Genomic DNA, 19,813 nt, shown 5'->3' with positions numbered 1-19,813 from the left:
GTCTCAAGGTTCCCCCTTGTAACTATGTAACCATTGCAGACCCCAACCAAACCTTGCTTAGCCAGTTCTCAAAGCCTATGGTATGTTGTTTAGGATCAGAGCCATTTATTCACAACTCACAGGTGCATCCAGAAGGTCACTAATAACTTCTTGTGTTTGCTTTCCTGATATTTTCTGGTTACTTGAGGTTCCTGGTTTCAATCAGTGACAGGAAAGCTGGGGTCTTATTGACCCCCGCTCTGCCCTGCACTTCTCAGGACTCTGCTGCCTTGCTGCCAAGTAGCTGGAAGAAACAGGAATAAAAAGAGGAATTGGGCATATCCCTTGAGATGACCAGCTATTCTGAAGAAACAGAAAATAAATTACAGGTTGATAGTAGAGGTACATAAAAAAGGCCAGCAGAACCAGTGCTGTCCTGTCTTGTCCTTGCCTGGAGAAGGATCCAAAGTGTCTGATTTTCTCATTTCTTTCTACAGGTTGGAAGATTTGCAGTTGTCAGCTGGAGCTCCGTGGTTCAAAGAGTAAAAGCTGGAGAATGTGGGTATCGATCCCACTACCTCTCACATGCTAAGCGAGCGCTCTACCACTTGAGCTAATCCCCCACTTATCTCTCTGGCCCCTTTCCTCAAATATTTTAGAGTAATATCTCCACTTCATTATTCACTCTTCTGGGTGACCCAAACTTCAGAAAATTTCAAGGTCCTTATTGTGAAACCAGGACTGGACTCAGGGCACAGCTACTCAAAGATGCCCTGAGGCAAGAGCATGATTGGTACCTATTCCTCTGCTAAGGAAGGGAGGAGAGAGTGGCCGTGGGAAAAAGAAGAAGAGACAGAGGGAACATTTTTGGACTTCACTGTTGAAGAGAAACTGGAAATTAAGAACCTGTGTAGAAGAAAATACATGCAAAAGGAAATAGGGTTTTAATTCTGTTCCAGTTTTCACCCAACTTTAAACCGTTATCAGTTGTGACTGTTTTATAACGGGAGTCCTAAACATCTGTGTTCCCTTACATCTTTATTTGTTATTCACTAATTACAATAGAAGTAGAAGATTCTATCTGGGAAAAATTTAAATTATACAGTATAAATAAGTTGTCATTCATCAATAAAATTCAAAACATTGAATAAGGCATAAAGAAAGAGTAAAATAAATCGACAGGTGCAGAGATTAACATTTTGGAAGTTAATGAAATCATTTATTAAATTATTAACTGTTCAATATTTGATCTACCTATTCCTTAGCCTTACCTAATATTTTCATTTCAAGACAGAAGCCGTATTTATGCCTTAACTTCAGGCACTGAGGACACAGTGAGGGCAAAACAGTGATTTGAGCCTAAAGATCCTTATATTCTAGAGGAGAAACAGGAAATTTAAGAAGAAAAACTTCATAAGACACTTTCTGAACCAGAGAGTGTTTGTGAGGAAGGTGGCCTAAATTGATGTGATAGACTGAAATCACGATAAGAGACATTAGCTATGGGGGGGGGGGGGTGGTCTCAGTAGCAAAGTAACATTTGATTTAGCGGCTGAATGCCAAGAAGTAGGCACCTTACTAGGTCTGATTCAAAATGAAAAGACGTATTAGTCAGGAGCTGAGAGGTGAAGAAAGGCCCTCTGTGGACAACTGGGAAACTAGCCCAGACAGAGCCCGGTTACCAAATACCCACAGCAGAGCCAAAATGCGAGAAATTTTCCATCTCATTTGAAGACTGTGTGACTCTGGCCTAAGCAAATGCTGGGTGTGCTGAAGGAGCACCCATTCACAGAGTCTCCAAGAGCAGCACCCACAGGATTCTCTGTGCCTGAAGACGTTTAATATCAAGTTGAGGGAAGTCTTTCAGTGAAAAGCAAAGTGCAAGGGCTGTTCACAGCTCAGCATGGCAGAATCATGACCCTCTTTATCTTCCCTTCCTGTCTTTGGACCTCATCTGGTTCTGATCGCTAATGTTGATAAATATATTTCCTGCATTACCTGTTGGGATCCCCCCACCCCCATTTTAAATCATATTTCAGCTGCCTGTGCAAAGAGGAAAAATTTATTTTGAATTCTATGTGTGGAAAGTAAATACCGCCTGACTGTTTCATAATTTGAGAGATATTTCTGAAGGTGTTGATTTGAACTGTCATTGCAGGTACTACAACGTTTGGGTTGAGACAGGTGGGTAAGGAACCTCCTTAAGGAAGAACTACCCAAAGATCCTACTCCTATTCTTTATGAGTTTTCTCTAAGAATTCCCCTAATTTCATATTTTCTTGTTTGTTTTGTTTTTGACCATCTGGGTCTTTTTCGACCCCTTCCAGACCCAGGAAGCTCAGACCTCACACCCACAAATTCTTTTGTACATCTTGTCTCTCTAGGTGTCCCTCAACAGCCTTCCCTCTTCCCCCAGGTCAATAGACCCCATAAATGTCAATTACAAATAATGGAAAGGCCTTCTTTTCACCAGGATCTCTCTGTTTGGAAAACAGGGATGGGAGGTCCACCCTCCCACTAGCCCAAAACCATGAATGTTGAGATGGAAAGGCCAGCACAGTCCAGTACAGATCATGTTCACTCCCTCCACAGCAGGTTTTCCTTCCTTGTTGTAATACAATGACAAAGAGTATTGGTCAAAGACTGAGTCTGTGCTGTCTTCTGTGTGAAATATAAACGTATAAATTGTCATTTTTAAAGGCAATCCAATATTTCCTGGAGTTGGGTTCAGGGGAGAAGCTCTGAGGACTCAGGTGCGTGTGGAGAAGGAATGAAGGAGCAAAACTGGGGGAAATAGAATATCTTTCTCACTAGCTCCCAGTGCCAAGAAGGCTTTGTAACATTCAACCTAATTCCCATGCTCTAACCCTCTTGTTGACCTGGGGTCATTCTAGACATGTGCCCTAACCAGTTGTATGGATCTAACCTGCTGCCACAAGGTTATTTCATTGCCACCAAAGAGGACCTGAGAGAAAATATGACTTCAGCAAAAGCACAATGAAAAACTACTGTTTCTATTAAGGAGTGGGGTGGGGGGAGTGAGATCTATAGTATTTCATCATGGGAATGATCTAGCTCTGAAACCATTTCACTCTTTTGAATTGCCAGAAAGCAAGTGAAGGTCCCAGCTGGGTAGGGTGCCCAGATGGAATTGCGGGGCTGTCTCACATGTCATGTATTTCTCTATAAAACAGAGTTGTGATTGTTAGAGATTTTGGAAATATGGCCACCTAGGAGTAGGAGAGGAGGGGCGGCTTCTGCAGCCCTCTCACCTGCACAATTAAGCCCCCCAACGTGGCCCAGGTTGCTGGGTAGGGCTTCATCCCTCCTCCTGTCTTCCAGAGAAAGATAGGATTGGCATAGTAAGACACTAGGATCCTGGACAAGGATGAGGTAGCAGAGGGAAGAGGAAGAATTTTCAAGAGAACATTGGAAACTGGAAATCAGGGCTTTTACTCAGTCTTTAATTTGAAAGAAATGAAGGAATGGTCAGGAAATATCAACACAAAATCAAGAAAAAACTGCTCAAACAAGAAAAGTTCAACAAAAAACACTGATGCTCCACAGGTCAGAATCCCTTCTCATCCTAAATATCTGTCAGATATTTTGAGTTTTCTAGTGACAATTTTAGTCAGATATAATGGTAAAGATTTTGGGGTTTGATTTTGTTTTTTTCCATCATGAAAGAAACAAAGTTTCTTCTGTTTGTTTCATTCCTAAGGTCAGTAGACAACAGGTCTGTTGCATTTGCCTTTCAAATTGCGGATATGAAACCAAGATTGTTTCTCTCCACCGTGGACGTTCTGCAGATCGGCTGCTTAAGCGTCCGGACATCCTGAGCAGTCACCAGTATGCTGAGACCCAGCTTGCGATCAGACTGAAAAGCATCCTGCTTTTCCCAGGGAACATTCATTTTTTCAAACTCATTTAGGGCTCTTTCCTTACCCAGGGACTAAGGGAAACCTTAGCCTGTTCTTTCCAAGAAGAGAACGTTAGTGGGTTTTAATCTCAATCTGTAAATCCATTCTTCAAGCCTCTAATGAGCGCCCATAGTACAAACTCAGTGAGTAAGGACAGCACTCCACAGGCAAAAGCGGTAGCTAACGCTTGCTAATCGTTTCCTATTGTTCTGACCCTGCACCAGTTGCTGTGAATCACCTAGAGAATTCTGGAGATCTCATTTTTCACGTGAAGAAACATGTGAAGGATGTATCGGGTACCGCTATTTATCCAGCGAAGTCCACCTGCCTTATGTGCAAAAAGCTCTTGTAACCCCCGCTTGCCTGGACAGGTAAAACTGACTCTACTGACAGTGTTAGAAAAATTGGGGCGCAAGGATTTCAGCAAGCAAGAAGGAAGAAGAGACTAAAACGTATCTCAAGGTGACAACTTTCCTGAAAGCTGAACCTCCACTCTCCCAGCCCCCTGATGGCCTAATGATTACCCCGCAGCAGACATCTTCTCATCTAGCTTATTATGCAGTTTTCTTATTTGCGTCTTGTCTGTGTCTCTTACGCCTCTTAACTGGGATGTAGCTCTATAAGGGAGGCAAGTTTGAGGTTTTATTCACTCTTGAATCACTGCACCTAGAGGGGTCCACTAATAAGAAATATTTGTTGCATGATTAAGAGAATAAATTATTTTACACCTCCCCATTCCTTAACTGCCAATGGCTGACCTGCCGGGCCCAGATTTGGAAGAGAACTCTCCCCTGCTTCTTCCATCAGATGGAGAGGAAGATCAAAAGTGTGATATAACTTGTGTTTTCTGGTATAATCGAAGTGTTTTCACCAATGATTTTACTGAAGTTACTGGGAAGTGCAACAAACTTGAAATCTAATTTCACCCTTTTAAGCAAAGGCTGGCTCATTTTTCAAACGACTGTGGAAAGATAATGACCTGCCTGCCCTCTCTGAGGCTCGAACTCAGGACCTTCAGATTATGAGACTGATGCGAGGGCAGATAGCTCGAGTTTTACTCATTGAGAATAAAATAGGAGACAGTACTTTCCAACCACCACTATTTTATCAGTTGCTAGCTTTTAATAAATACAATCAATGGTACTTGAAAGTCATTCCAATAAGCCAATGCCCCAAATCAGGAATGATGCAGTCTATGCCTTTCTGGTATTCACCTACAGATAAGATCATCTGGGTTTCTTGACTGGAGACAACGTGCTGTCTTTTGTTAGTCTTGTGTTCCAGTTATGCGCTTTTTCCTGCCCTCAGAGATCTCAGTCAATCTTACACCTTTCATCATCTCCTTTGTTGAAAGAAACATAGGAGCTGCCCAGTTAATATTATTTCACTGAGTGAATCAATAGTCGTCAAATTTGTCTACAGTCTGTACTTCTCTGTCTTACTCTACATCTCCATTTGTAGCTATATGACTGGAGACATTCTCCCTACAAAAACCACAAACTGAACTTAACAAAAGCCACCTTGTTTCAACCTTATGTGCTAAATCGTACTAAGAGATTTATGGAGATTATTTCATGTAGTCCAGTTGAATTTTGGCAACAAAACTATGTATCATATTTTGCACTTTCCAGATTAAATGGAGGCTCAGAGAAGTTAGGTAGTTTTTCTAAGGTCCCAGAGCTGCTAAACAGCAAAGTATGAACGGAGAAAAATTATTAGATTCCAAACTGTGAGCTCTTTCTCAGCTCCAGCTCACGATCTCTCTGTCTGTTCTTCTCCACAGTAGCCCATTCATCCACACACCACCTGTCTAATTCCCAATCTCTGTGCTGGACTTCTGGGCTTAGACTTCCAAGTCAACTTTGGCTTATTCTCCTCCTTCAAAACCTACATCAAATGACTTGCCAAATACTGAACATTATTCTTGTGCAGCTTTTTTGAATCCATCACCTCCTTTCCATTCATTCAGTGCATATTCGTTGGGAAGCTGCTCTGTGCCAGGCACTGCAGTAGGCTCAAGCCACTGAGAATGAATCTGACCACCCATACCTCAGGAGCAGGGAGGATAAATATGGACACGGAATGATCCACTTCCGGTTTCACCACTTTCAGTCTCCCTGGCATTGGTAGCTAAGTAACTCTTTCTGAAATACTAGTTTTCTGCTTCACACTGACCATTTTTGCTTTCCTAATTTGGATATGATTTTGCTTTTCTCTCAACTTCTTCTACCCACATTGCAATTTTACTTAATAAGGTGATTTAGATCCAGTGGTGGCTAGTGTTTTGTCCCTTGATGTATTCCCTGATTTGTTATCTACTAGGCCCATCAGTGAAAGAGACAGGATTGTTGACATCTGCAACAATAATTGTGGATTTTTCTATTTTTCTTTTCAGTTTCATTAGCTATTGTTTATGGGTTTTGAAGCTCTGTGGTCAGAGGCATACACATTTAGGATAGTTATTTTGTTAGTGAGCTGACATCTTATAATTGCATACCTTCTCAAGTAATACCTGGCAATTTTCTTTGCTTTCAAAATCCACTTTGTCTTATATTAATATATCCACTTTATCTTTTTTGATTAATGCTCGTGTGGGGTCTCTTTTCCCATTCTTTTAATCTCCTATATCTCCTTTACTCTTGAATATAGCTTTTAATCTCACATTTAACTATATTTGAAATGGGTTTCTTATAATCAGCATATTTATTTTTAATACACTGACAAACTGTGATTTTTAATTGATATATCTGGATTGCCAGAATATATTAAAAATAAATATGCTGACTATAAGAAACTCACATCATATTATTACTAATAAGTTTGCATTTACTATTTAATAATTTATTAATGGTTTGTTCCCTTTGTTTTTCATATTTCTTTGTTCCTCTTCCTTCCTACCTTCACTTGACTTATTTAAACATTGTTAGTAGCTGGTCTAGTGATTACCATACACATCCTTAATATTTCACAGTATACTTAGAATCAATAAATTACCATTCAAGTTGAGTATAGAAACCTCACCACCATTTAGTCCCTTTACCATAACCCCTTTATGTTATGTATATAATACATATAGATACAATGAAAACTCCACCAGATAATGTGATAATTTTCACTTTCAAGCATCAAATATACTTTAAAGAACTGAAGAGTAACATAAAAGTCTATTATATTTACCCAGTTATTTGCTTCTTTGTTATGGTTCTGATGACAAACTGAAATCATAATGGAGTAATCATAGTTCAGGCATATAAAAATAGGGTGATGGCCACTGAGGATGTGGTCTTAGACCAGTCCCTACATCACTGAGAATTTGAACTTTGAACTGTACCAAACCCAAGGACACCAGCAGCCATATCTGGAGCAACTTCCACAAGCTGCAGACTTATAGTCTCAAGGTCCACTTGTAACTATGTAACCATTGTAGACCCTAACCAATTCTTGCTTAACAAGCAGTCTTGCTTCTTGCCAGTTCCAATTATAATTATGGACAAACAACTTAGGTAACTAACTGTGTGGCCTCGCAGTTTTTCCCTTTAATAAGCTTCCTTCATTTTGTAGTCCAGTGGAACACGACTCATGTGCTTCTTGAATCTGTGTCTCCCAGGCTGCAGTCCCAATAAACATCATTTTATTTCAAACAGGTTTCTGTTTCTGAAATTTTGGTTAACTGTTCCTTCATTTATGCTCTTCTGTTTCCTTCTGGTATCATTTTTTTCTTGTCTCACGACATTACTCTTTTCTAGCACTTCTGTTAGCAATGAATTCTCTCAGTTTACCTCAAATGAGAATGTGTTTCTTTCACCTTTATGTCTGAAGGTTATTTTTGTTATATTTAGCTACTGGAGTGACAGGTCTTTTCTTTCAGCATTTAATAAAAGTCATGTCATTTCTTTACGGTTCTTATGGTTTCTGATGAGAAATCCACAATCATTCAGATTGCAGTTTCCCTTTCATTTTCTTCTGGTGCTTTCAAGCATTTTTTTCTTCTTTTGTTTCCAGCAGTTTAATTGTCATATGTCTGGGTGTAGATTTATTTGGTTTTATGCTGCTATAGCATTGCTGAATGTTTTTATTCTGGTTTATATATTTCGCCAAATTTGGGGAGTTTTCAACCATTAATATTTCCAGCGTTCCCCCCACCGCCTCTTTTCAAAGACCTCTTTCCTTTCCTCTGTTGGGTTTCCAATGATGTGAATGTAAGAACTTTGCTATTTTCCTATTTGTCCCTAAGGCTCCGTCCATCTTTTAAAATACACTTTTCTCTATGTCATTTTGATTGAGTAGTTACTATTGTTCTATCTATACATTCACTGACTTTTTCCAGTCATCTCCTTCTCCTATTGAGACAATCCAGTGAGATGTTCTTTATAATTTTGGTTAATATATTTTTTCAGTTCTGAAGTTGCAATTTGGATGTATATCTTCCTATTTTTTGCTAAGACTTCCTAACATTACATTCATTTCAAAGAGTTCTCACCCCTAGTTCTCACAGCATTGAAAATATTTGTCAGAGGATTCCAATATTTGTGTCCTCTCAGTATTGGTATCTGTTGATTCTCTTTTCAAGCGAATTAAGATTTTTCTTGGTTCTTCATATGCTGAATAATTTTGGATTATAACCTGGTCATTTTTGTATTACATTATAAGGCTTTATGTCTTGTTCAAAGCTTATGGGGAATATTGCCAATCTTGCTTTTGCAGGCACCTGACTGCCTTGTGTTCAAATTCCAGGTACCGAACAGCCTTCTGTGTGTTGTGCTTTCATAGTCCAATCCATTTCCAAAGCCTTTCTGATGTTATTTGGAGATCTCTGGAGTGTGTGCAATCCAGTGACCAGTGTGGACTTGGGCAGTGCGCTATCACTTCAGTTCTCAAAGTCCATGGTAGGTTGTTTAGGATCAGAGCCACTTATTCACAGCTCGCAGGTGCAACCAGAAGTTCACTAATAACTTCACGTGTTTGCTTTCTACGGTGTCTTTCCTGATATTTTCTGGTTACTTGGGGTACTCGGTTTCAGTCCCTGACAAGAAAGCTGGGGCTTTATTGACCCAGTTCTGCCCTGTGCTTCTCAGGACTGTACCATCTTGCGGCTAAGTAGCAGGAAGAAACAGGAATAAAAGGGAATTGGGCATATCCCTTGAGATGACCAGCTATTCTGAAAAAACAGAGAATAAATTATAGGCTGATAGTAAAGGTACATACCAAAGGCCAGTGAGCCAGCGCTGCTCTGTCATATCCTTGCCCAGAGCTGGGTGCAAAGTGTCTAATTTTCTCATTTCTTTCTACAGGTTAGAAGATCTGCAGTTATCAGCCAGAGCTCCTCGACTGAGAGCAAAAGCTGGAGAATGTGGGCATCGATCCCACTACCTCTCACATGCTATGCGAGCGCTCTACCACTTGAGCTAATCCCCCACACTTCACTTGCCTTTTTCCCCGAGTTTTTCAGAGTCCCATCCCCATCATTCACTTGAAACCCTGACTCTGCTAAGGGCAAGTCTCAAAGATGCCCTGAGGCAAGAGCACGGTTGGTACCCATTCCTCTTCTAAGGAAAAGGAGGCGGGGAGTACCCATGGGAAAAGCTTGGCGTCCCAAAATTTCACGTTTCAGATTTTCCGAGATAGAAGGGAAAACTTCCCAGTTGGGAGGAGTCACCCAGAACGGCCGGCTAACTCAACAGGTCTATCTCAGGATGTTTATCTGTTTCTTAAAAACGAAATGGAAAGGACAAACCAACAGGAGTGGGATGACCACTGGTTCCCTTTAAGGGAGGCGGAGGGCTGATTTTCCCCGCATGATGGAAGGCAAAAAAAAGCATCAGTTGTTTCCGCTCGGTTTCGAACCGAGGACCTCTCGCGTGTTAGGCGAGTGTGATGACCACTACACTATGGAATCTCACATTTCATCCTGTCTTAAGATGTTTCTCTATTGTTACTGAGGCAGGTCATGAGGATTTACATATCTACACCGTAGGATAGAACAATAAAAAATACAAGATATTACAGACAAGAGCCATCGGAAATAAGACGCGAGAGCATATCATAGTGAAGGAAAAAATACGGACATTTAGGGGTGAAGATGGAGGGAACAGCGTGCATAGGGTGGAAGGAACAGGCTTGGAGGAATTCCTGTGTTCAGAAATATACCTGTTCAATTGGAGTGCTTGTGTGTGCGTGTGTGTGTGTGTGTGTGTGTGTGTGTGTGTGTAAAATAGACATGGAGGGAAAGTGATTGAAAAGCCTGTACACATGAAGATACACTGGGGAGAAAACTGTGGAGGCTTAAAAACCTTTGAAAAAAATCCAGGCACAAGGCTTACATAATCAAGGTAACATTTTATGAAGGGTGGGGGAAACCAGAATTGAAGAGAACGAAAAGAAGTTATAAAATATTAAGGGATTGAGGTTTATTCTTTCAGCTCCTGGGATTAGCAGTAGCATGAGTCTTTCTACATCTCCAGCCCAGTACAGTGTCCGGCACAGAATCCATCCTCCATAAACATAGAATGGATAAAGGCATAGATGCATGGGTTAGCTGCAATGCTAAATCAAACAAGTTACATAAATTAATAAAATTTTAGTGCAATTTCTAGCACATGGTTCTGAAAGAGGATTTATTTCATTCCTTTTTAATCTTTCTTCACCTGTATCCCAAGTTCCCACTCCCTAAGAGAAAATCACGGAGAAATAGTTGGGATCCTACAAACTATAATCATATATGTCATCATTTTGTCATTGGTCCCACAAAAAATAAACTGTTTTCAAGACACTTGATTACCCTGAAAAGTCTGCTACACTGTCTACATTGTCATCATTCCGAACATGACTACCGTCTCCTCTTCTTCCCTGCAGCCTCTAAGCTGCGCAATGTCAAAGATTTGTGGTCTACCTGTATAAGAATTCTCACAAGCCTCCAAATCCTCAAGCTCTCTTCATCCTGACACCTAGAAGAAGAGACGAGGGAACATTTTTGGGCTTCACTGTTGAAGAGAGAAAGAAAGTGGAAATTAAGAACCTGTGTAGAAGAAAATGTTTGGAGGAAATACATGCAAAAGGAAATAGGCTTTAAATTCGGTTCTAGTTTTCACCCAACTTCAAGCTGTTATCAGTTGTGACTGTTTTATAACAGGAGTCTTAAACATCTGTGGTCCCTTACACCTTTATTTGTTATTCACTAATTAGAAGGTAGAAAATTCTGTCCGGGAAAAATTAAAATTATGCATTATAAATAAACTGCCATTCATCAATAAAATTTAAAACATCAAATAAGTCATAAAGAAAGAGCAAAATGAATTGAAAGATGCAGGGATTAACATTTTGGAAGTTAATAAAATGATTTATTAAATTATTACTTGTATTTGATCTGCCTATTAACTCCATTTACCTATTACTTCCATTTCAAGACAGATGCCATATTTATGCCTTAACTCCAGGCACTGGAGTGATTTGAGCCTAAAGATCCTTATATTCTAGAGGAGAGACAAGAAATTTAAAAAGAAAAACTTCATAAGACACTTTCTAAAACTTCATAAGACACTTTCTAAAGCACTTCATAAGACACTTTGTGAGGAAGGTGGCATAAGTTGATGTAATAGATTGAAATCACAATAAGAGTCATTAGCTATGGGGGGTGCTGTCAGTAGTAAAGTGACATGTGATTCAGGGACTGAGTACCTAGAAGTAGGTACCTTATTACTAAGTCTGATTCAAAATGAGAAGATGTATTAGTCAGGAGCTGAGAGGTGAAGAAAGGTCCTCTGTGGGCAACTGGGAAACTAGCCCAGACAGAGCCTGGTTACCAAATACCTACAACAGAGTCAAAATGTAAGACATTTTCTATCTTATTGCAAGACTGTGTGCCACTGACTTAAGCAAATGTTGCGTTTGCTGAAGGCCCACCTATTCACAGAAGTTCTCGAAGAACTTCACCCAAAGGATTCTTTGTGTCTGAAGAAGCTTAAGCTCAAGTTGAGGGAAAGGGAAGTCTCTCTGTGAAAAGCAAAGTGCAAGGGCTGTTCACAGCTCAGCATGGCAGAATCATGATGCTCTCTTTTCTCAATTTTTTTGGACCTCATCAGGATCTGATCACTAATGCTGATTAATATATTTCCTGCATTACCTCCTGGGATCCGCCCCCCCCACACACACATTTTAAACCATATTTAAGCTGCCTGTGCAAAGAGGAAAAATTCTATCTGGGGTTGTTTTTGTGGAAATTAAATACCACCTGATTGTTTCATTTTTTTTGGAGATATTTCTGAAGGTGTTGATTTGGACTGTGATGGTTGGGTTGGGACAGATGGGTAAGAAACATTCTTAAGGAAGAGCTACCCAAAGATCCTACTCCTATTCTTGTTTCATGAGTTTTCCCAAGAATTCCTCTGGTTTCACAATTTTTTTTTTCTTGTTGTTGCTGTTTTTGTTGTTTGACCGTCTGGGTCTTTCTGATTCTCTCGCAGACCCAGGCTACTCAGACTTCAGAAGGACAAATTCTGCCGTATGCCTTGTCTCTCTAGGTGTCCCTCAACAGCCTTCCTTCTTTCCTCAGGCCAACTGCCCCATAAAATTCAAGTACAAAATAGTGGAAAGACCTTGTTTTCACCAGGATCTCTCTGTTCGGAAACAGAGGTGAGAGGTCCACCCTCCCGCTAGCCAAAAACCATGAATGTTGAGATGGAAAGACCAGCACTGTCCAGTACAGACCATGTTCACTTCCTCACAGCTTTTTTCAAGTTTTCCTTCCTTGTCTATAAACCAATGACATGGAGGATTCATTCCTTGAAACTGAGCTGAATTAGAAAAACTTCGGGCACAAGGATTTCAGCAAGCGTGAAAGGAGAGACTAAAAGGCATCTTCAACACAATATCTTTCCTGACTCTTCCGCTGAAAGCTGAACGTGCCACCTCCATAATCCCGAGCCCCTTTACTGCCTAATGATTACACCCCAGCACACATTTCCTCATGTGCTTATGATGCATTTTTTCTTACTTGCTTCTTGTTCAGTTTTTCCCACTCCTCCCGACTGGGGTGTAGCTCCACGAGGAAGGGACTAACAGGAGATATTTGCTGTTGTTTCTTGGTAAAAGATGAAAACACCTGCCCTCTCTGAGGCTCGAACTCAGGACCTTCAGATTATGAGACTGACGCGCTGCCTACTGCGCTAAGAGGGCAGATGGTTCTTGTTTTTTGCTTTGAAAATAAAATATGAAATTTTATTTTCCAGGTATGTCCATCAGTTTCCAGCTTTTGAAGAATGTAATCAATGTTACTTGTAAATCGTTCCATTTAAACCAAAGCTGCACCTGAAGTGTTCCACATCCAGGAATTGTGGAGTCCACACCTTTCCAGTATACACCCAGAAATTGGACACTCTGGCTTGCAGTACCCAAGAATTGTACAGGTCTTTTGCAGCTCTTTTTCCCTCTTGTGTTGCAGTGATCTGCCTCTTCCCACCTTCAGAGATCTCAGTCACTCTTATACTTTCCTTGGTACCTTATGTTCAAAAGAAACTTTTGAACAGTGCCCAGTTAATATTAGTTCACTGACTGAGTGAATGAATCCTCCTCACATTTGTCTACAGTCCATATTTCTCTGTCTCACTCTAAATCTCCACTTGGATATACATGACTGGAGACATTATTCTTACAAAAAACACAAACTGAACTTAATAAAAAACCTCCTTGTTGGGCTTCCCTGGTGGCGCAGTGGTTGAGAGTCCGCCTGCCGATGCAGGGGACACGGAATCGTGCCCTGGTCCGGGAGGATCCCACATGCCACAAAAAAATCTCCTCGTTTGTTTCAGCCTTACAATTATACTAAGAAATTTATGGAGATGATTTCATATATTCAAATTGAATTTTGGTAACAAAAGTATGTATCATGATTTGCATTTCTCAGATATAATGGAGGCTCAGAAAAGTTAAGTAATGTTTCAAAGGTCCCAGAGCTGCTAAGCAGCAAAGTATGAATTGAGAAACAGACTTTTAGATTCCAAATTGGGATCTTTTTTCCTGCTCTAGCTCGTGATCTCACTGTCTGTTCTTCTCCACAATAGCTCATTCATCCACACTCTATCTAATTCCCAACCTCCTCTGTGCTGGCCTTTTCGGCTTAGACTTGCAAGTCAATTTTGGCTCATCCTCCTCCTTCAAAGTCCACATCCACTGCCCTGCCAAATACTGAACATTATTCTTGTGACGCCCTCTTGAATCTATCCCTTCCTTTCCATTCAGTCAGTTCATATTCATTGGGGAGCTGCTCTGTGCTGGGCAGTAGGCTCAGGTGATTCAGAACGAATCTGACCACACAGATCTCTGGAGCCTGAAGGATAAATATGGACAAGGAATGATCCTCTTCCAGTTTCACTACTTTCAGTCTCGCTGGCATTTGCAGCTAAATAATGCTTTTGAAAATATTTGTTTTCATAATGTCCCTCTGCTTCACTCTGACCATTTTTGATTTCTTAAGTTTTGATATGATCTTGCTTTTCTTTCAACTCTTTGGTAGAACCTCATTGTGATTTTCCTTTATAAGGTCAATTCCACCCATTGGTGCATGGTGTTACATTTTCAATGTGTTTTTTGATTTTTTTAATCTACTTGATTTATCATTAATGAGACATGTACATACCAAAGGCCAGTAGAGCCAGCATTGCCCCGTTTTGTCCTTGCCCAGAGAAGGGTCCAAAGTGTATCGTTTTTTCATTTCTTTCTGTACTTTGGAAGATTTGCGGTTATCAACAAGAGCTCCTCAGTTGAACCGATAAAAGGCTGGAGAATGTGGGCATCGATCCCACTACCTCTCACATGCTAAGCGAGCGCTCTACCACTTGAGCTAATTCCCCAACTCCAATCTTCTCCCTTTGCTCCCATTTTTCAGGGGACCATCTCCATCCACGTCATTCCTTCTTTTGGGGCCGGCCAGAAGGTCAGGAAAAGTCAAGGCCATTAGGCTGGAGTAAGGGCACATCCTCTCAAAGATACTCTGAGGCAAGCGCGCGGTTGGTACCTATTCCTCTGGTAAGGAAGGGAGAAAGTCGCCTTGGGAAAAGTCTGGCCGCAAAAGTACAGGTTTCAGATTTTCCGGGACGGAAGAGATCACGTCCCAGTTGAGAGGACTCACGCAGAACACCAGGCTAATGCGGGAAGAGTATCTCAGGTTGATTACCTGTCTCTTAAGCACGAAACTAAAGCAGCAAAGGAACATAAATGGGAGGATCACTGGTTCCTTTTAGGGGAGGCGGTGGGCTGAATTTTCCCGATGGTGGAAAGCAAAAGGCAGCACTTGTTTCCGCTCGCTTTCGAGCCAAGGACCTCTCGCGTGTCAGGCGAGCGTGATAACCACTACACCACGGAAACCTCCACCTAGCATTGTTTCTGAGATAGTTATTGGATTCTTGCTGAGTTGGGTCTTGAGAAGTTACATATTTACACTATATGCAAGAACAAAAATACATACTGTTACATACAAGAGCCATAGGAGTTTAGAGGCGAGGCGTATCAGAGCGAAGGAAAAATATATGGACATTGAAGTGTACAGATGAAGAGTGAACACAGGATGGAAGGAACAGGCATGGAGGTAGGGATCCTGTATTCAGAAATATACCGGTTCGGTTGGAGGGGGTGTACGTGCGTGTGCGTGTGTGTAAAATAGACATGGAGGGAAACAGTGATTGAAAAGCCTGGACACATGAAGATACATTGGAGAAAACATTGTGGAGGCTTAGGAACCCTTGAAAAAATTCCACGCAGATGCCTTACATGATCAAGGTAACATTTTATGAAAGGTTTTTAATTTTGAATGCCAAATAGGTAGGAAATAGGGAAACCAGAACTGAAGAGAATGAAAAAGGAGTTATAAGATATTAAGGGATTGAGTGAGGTTAATTTTTTTAGCTCCTGAGATTAGCAATAGCATGAGTCTTTCTGCATCTCCAGCCCAGTACACTGTCTGGCACAGAATACATTCTCCATAAACATTATAGAATGGATGAAGGCATAGATGAATGAGAAGAAAGAGAAAGACTCTGGAGAGGGTGTGCAGGAAAGACCTACAGTATTTGACAATGTCTCAAGACACTGCATGTAGAGATTTGAGGGAGAAGAAGGAGTCAAGGACAATTAGAAGTCTTGAACCTGGGTGTCAGACACAGAAGTGATTTTGAATTAATGTCTGATGAATGGAAAAATGAATCCACTCATTTAAAAATATTTGTTCTATGAATGTATGAAAGAAGAAAGGAAGTGGTATGGAGAAAAACTGCTTATGAGACTATACCTTAAATTAAAAGAGAACCTCACATCTTTTCATACAGAAAAAAACAACTTTTCATGTCTGGTTTTGCTCCTTGGGGCTATTAGATCTGAGAAAAATGACTCAACTCCTCTGAAATTCAATTTCATCTTTCAAATAGAAATAATGATATTTGAGTTAGCTGTAAAGCTAAATCAAATGATTTGCATAAAATTAATAAACTTTTAGTACAATTTCTAGAATGTGAGGTCTACAGAAGTTACCCCACTTCCTCCTCCTATGTGTCATATTTCCAAAATCTCGTAACAACCACAGCTGTTTTTATAGAGAAATAAACGATGTGTGGAAGAGCTCCAAATTTCTAACTGCACCCAGAACAGTGCATTAACAAGAAATATTTGTTACATAATTAAAAGAATAAATGATTTGTGGTTGGATGACATTTAGAGCACGAATTTAGGAAAGAAAATTCCCCTGCTTCTTCCATTGGGGGGAAAGGAAGACCAAAAATATGGTATAGATTTTGTTTTCTGGTGTAATCTAAATTTCTTGTCTATTTCACTCAAACCACTGAGAGGTGCAACAAACCAGAAAGCTGATTTCATCCTCTTGAGCAAATACAGAATATTGAAACATTTATCAAATGCTTATCTGGCAGCATTTGCTAATTTTCCTTTGTGTTGATTTCTTTAAGCACAGATGACACATGCTTTGCCAGGCGGACTGTGAAAAGACTTAACGCTGCCCTCTCTGAGGCTTGAACTCAGGACCTTCAGATTATGAGACTGACGCGCTGCCCACTGCGCTAAGAGGGCAGGTACCCTGTGCTTTTCGTTTTGAAAGTAAAATATGAAATAGTATTTTCCAAGAACATCTGCTTTATCTGTTTCCAGCTTTTAAAGAGTGTATGTACTCAATGTTACTTGAAAATCACTCCGTTTAAACCAATGTTACCCGGGTAAGATTCCATACCTATGAAAGGTGGAGTCCATGTCTTTCCGATATTCACCCTAAGATAGGACCATCTGGACCTCAGCACTAGGGACACTTTACTGTGTCTGTCTTTTGCTGGTCTTGTGTTGGAATGACTTCGTATTTCCTGCCCTCAGAGATCTCAGTGTATCTTACACCTTTCAAGATCTCCTTTGTTGAAAGAAAAGTAGGAGGTGCCCAGTTAACATTAGTTCACTGACTGAATGAATCAATAGCCCTCAAATTTGTCTACAGTCCATATTTCTCTGTTTCACTCTAAATCTCCACTTGCATCTACATTCTTCCCTACAAAAACTTAAACTGAACTTAATGAAAAGTCTCCCTGCTTTTTTTTTTTCAGCCGTATGTGCCATTCATCACGCTAAGAGATTTATGGAGATTATTTCATGTAGTCTAATTGAATTTTGGAAACAAAACTATTTATCATAATGTTACCAAACCAAACTTGGGGCCAATGGTCCCAGTGCAGCACAGCCAGTCTGCTGACATCAGGTTGTGGTGAAGGAAAGTACAGCATTTATTGCAGGGTGCCAAGCAAGGAGAACTGGCTCAAAAGACCCAAACGCCCCAAATGCTTTCAGAGAAGGGTTTTTAAACACAGTCTGAGGGAGACATTCACAGGGTATATAATCAGCCAATGTGAAATTCCCTGATTAACTGATGGTGAGGTAACAGGGTGGTATTTCGGGAAACTCAATTATCAATTTTCTGGCTCCGACAAGTCTGGGATCTACACACTACCGGTCAGCATGCAGTCAACTTTTTCCATCTGGTGGGAGTTTTAGTATCTGCAAAATAACTGAAAGATATGGCTCAGAATATTATCCATAGCCCTTAAGGAGGAACTAAATGTTCTTGAGTTTGTTTTATGGCTAAACTATCAATATTATTATTTGTCTTGTTTGACTGCTTTCCTTTGTGTCTTCATTTTCTCACTTCTCTGATTAAATTTGCTCTTTGAACGGGGAAGGCCTAGGATGCTAAAGCTTTTCTACAAATAAGAGGCAGGCAGGGGATACGGGGGCTGGGGGTGGGGGGAAATCTGTCCCCTGGAAGGCCCTGCAGGGTCCTGCTCGGTTTCAATAATTTGCACTTTCCAGATAAAATGGAAGCTCAGAGAAGTTATGTTCTTAAGGTTCTAGAGCTGCTAAATGGCAAAGCCTGAATTGAGAACCAGATTTTAGATTGCAAAACATGAGCTCTTTCTCTACTCCAGCTCACGATATCACTGTCGGTTCTTCTCCACAGTAGTCCATTCATCCACACACCAGCTATCCAATTCCCAACCTCCTCTGTACTGGCCTTTTGGGTTTAGGCTTCCAAGTCAACTTTGACTCATTCTCCTCCTTCAAACCCATATCCAATGACTTGCCAAATATTGAATGTTATTCTTGTGCAGCTCTTTTGAACCTGGCACTTCCTTTCCATTCATTTGGTACATAATTCACTGGGGAACTGCACTTTGTCAGACACTGCAGTAGATTCTGGGGTTCTGAAGGGATCATACTACCCTGACCTCAAGAGATAGCAGAAAAAAAAACGTGGATGTAGGATGCTCAACTTCCAGATTCTCCAATTGAATCTCCAGGTATTTACAGCTAAGAAACTCTTTCTAAAATATGAGTTTCATGATACCATTCTTTTATTCTCTAACCATTCTTGATTCTTTAATTCTAATATGATCTTGTCTCTCTCTCAATCACTGATCCTTGTTTCTACTTGCATTGTGATCTTGATCAATTAGATCCATTGGTTGATGGCATTGTTCAGTTCTTCAATCTCTTCGATGATTTTTTTTGTCTACTAGATCTATTAATTATTGAAAGAGAATGGTTTTGAAGCTCTGTGGCCAGGAACTTTTAAGATTGTTGTGTCTTCTTGGTCAATTGACCCTTTATAATTGTGTAACATTCTTCATTACTGCTGGTAAATTTCTTTGCTTTGAAGTCTACTTTGGCTGATACCAATACATTCACTTAAGCTTTCTTTTGATTAGTGATTTCATGTTGTATCTTTTCCTATTCTCTCATTTTAAACCTACCTCTATCATTACATTTGAAGTGAGTTTCTTATGGCCACTGTTTATATTTAATCCGTTCTGACAATTTGTGATTTTTAATTGATGTATTTAGACCATTTACCTTTAAGGTAATTATTGCGATTTTTGAATAGAGGTCTACCATTTTATAATTTGTTTTCTGTTTGTTTCCTCTCTTTTCATTCTTCTATTTTCCTCCTCCTCCAGTTCTGTACCCTGTTGGAGTGGTACTGAAATGCAAATTTAGTTACTGCCCAGCCTAAATTCATTTACCAGCAAACTTTGCTTACAGAAAGTGTCCAAATACTTGCTCTAGGGATTTCCATATAAACACTTAAATTTTCACAGTGTATTTAGAATAAATATTTTATAATTCAAGTGAAATGTGGAAACCTTATCACCATTTAGGCCCTTTTACCCTCACCCCTGCTCATCACACTGAGCAGATGGCATCTGAACTTTCCAGCTGTAAAGTTTCATAGTGACCAAGGTTTCAAGTTGATAATAAAAAGATGATAAAGTCTTCCAATCTTCCTAATGAATTTGAAGGGGGGAAAATACTGGAACGTGGTTTATTATTCACTTTTCTGGGAAACACTTGAGAGATCTGATTAGGGTGTTCGTTTACTT

This window comes from Leucopleurus acutus (assembly GCF_964270905.1).
Source record: "Leucopleurus acutus genome assembly, chromosome: 10".
NCBI lineage: Eukaryota > Metazoa > Chordata > Mammalia > Artiodactyla > Delphinidae > Leucopleurus > Leucopleurus acutus.
The sequence above is the reverse complement of the archived record's forward strand: the minus strand, read 5'-3'. Positions refer to the sequence as shown.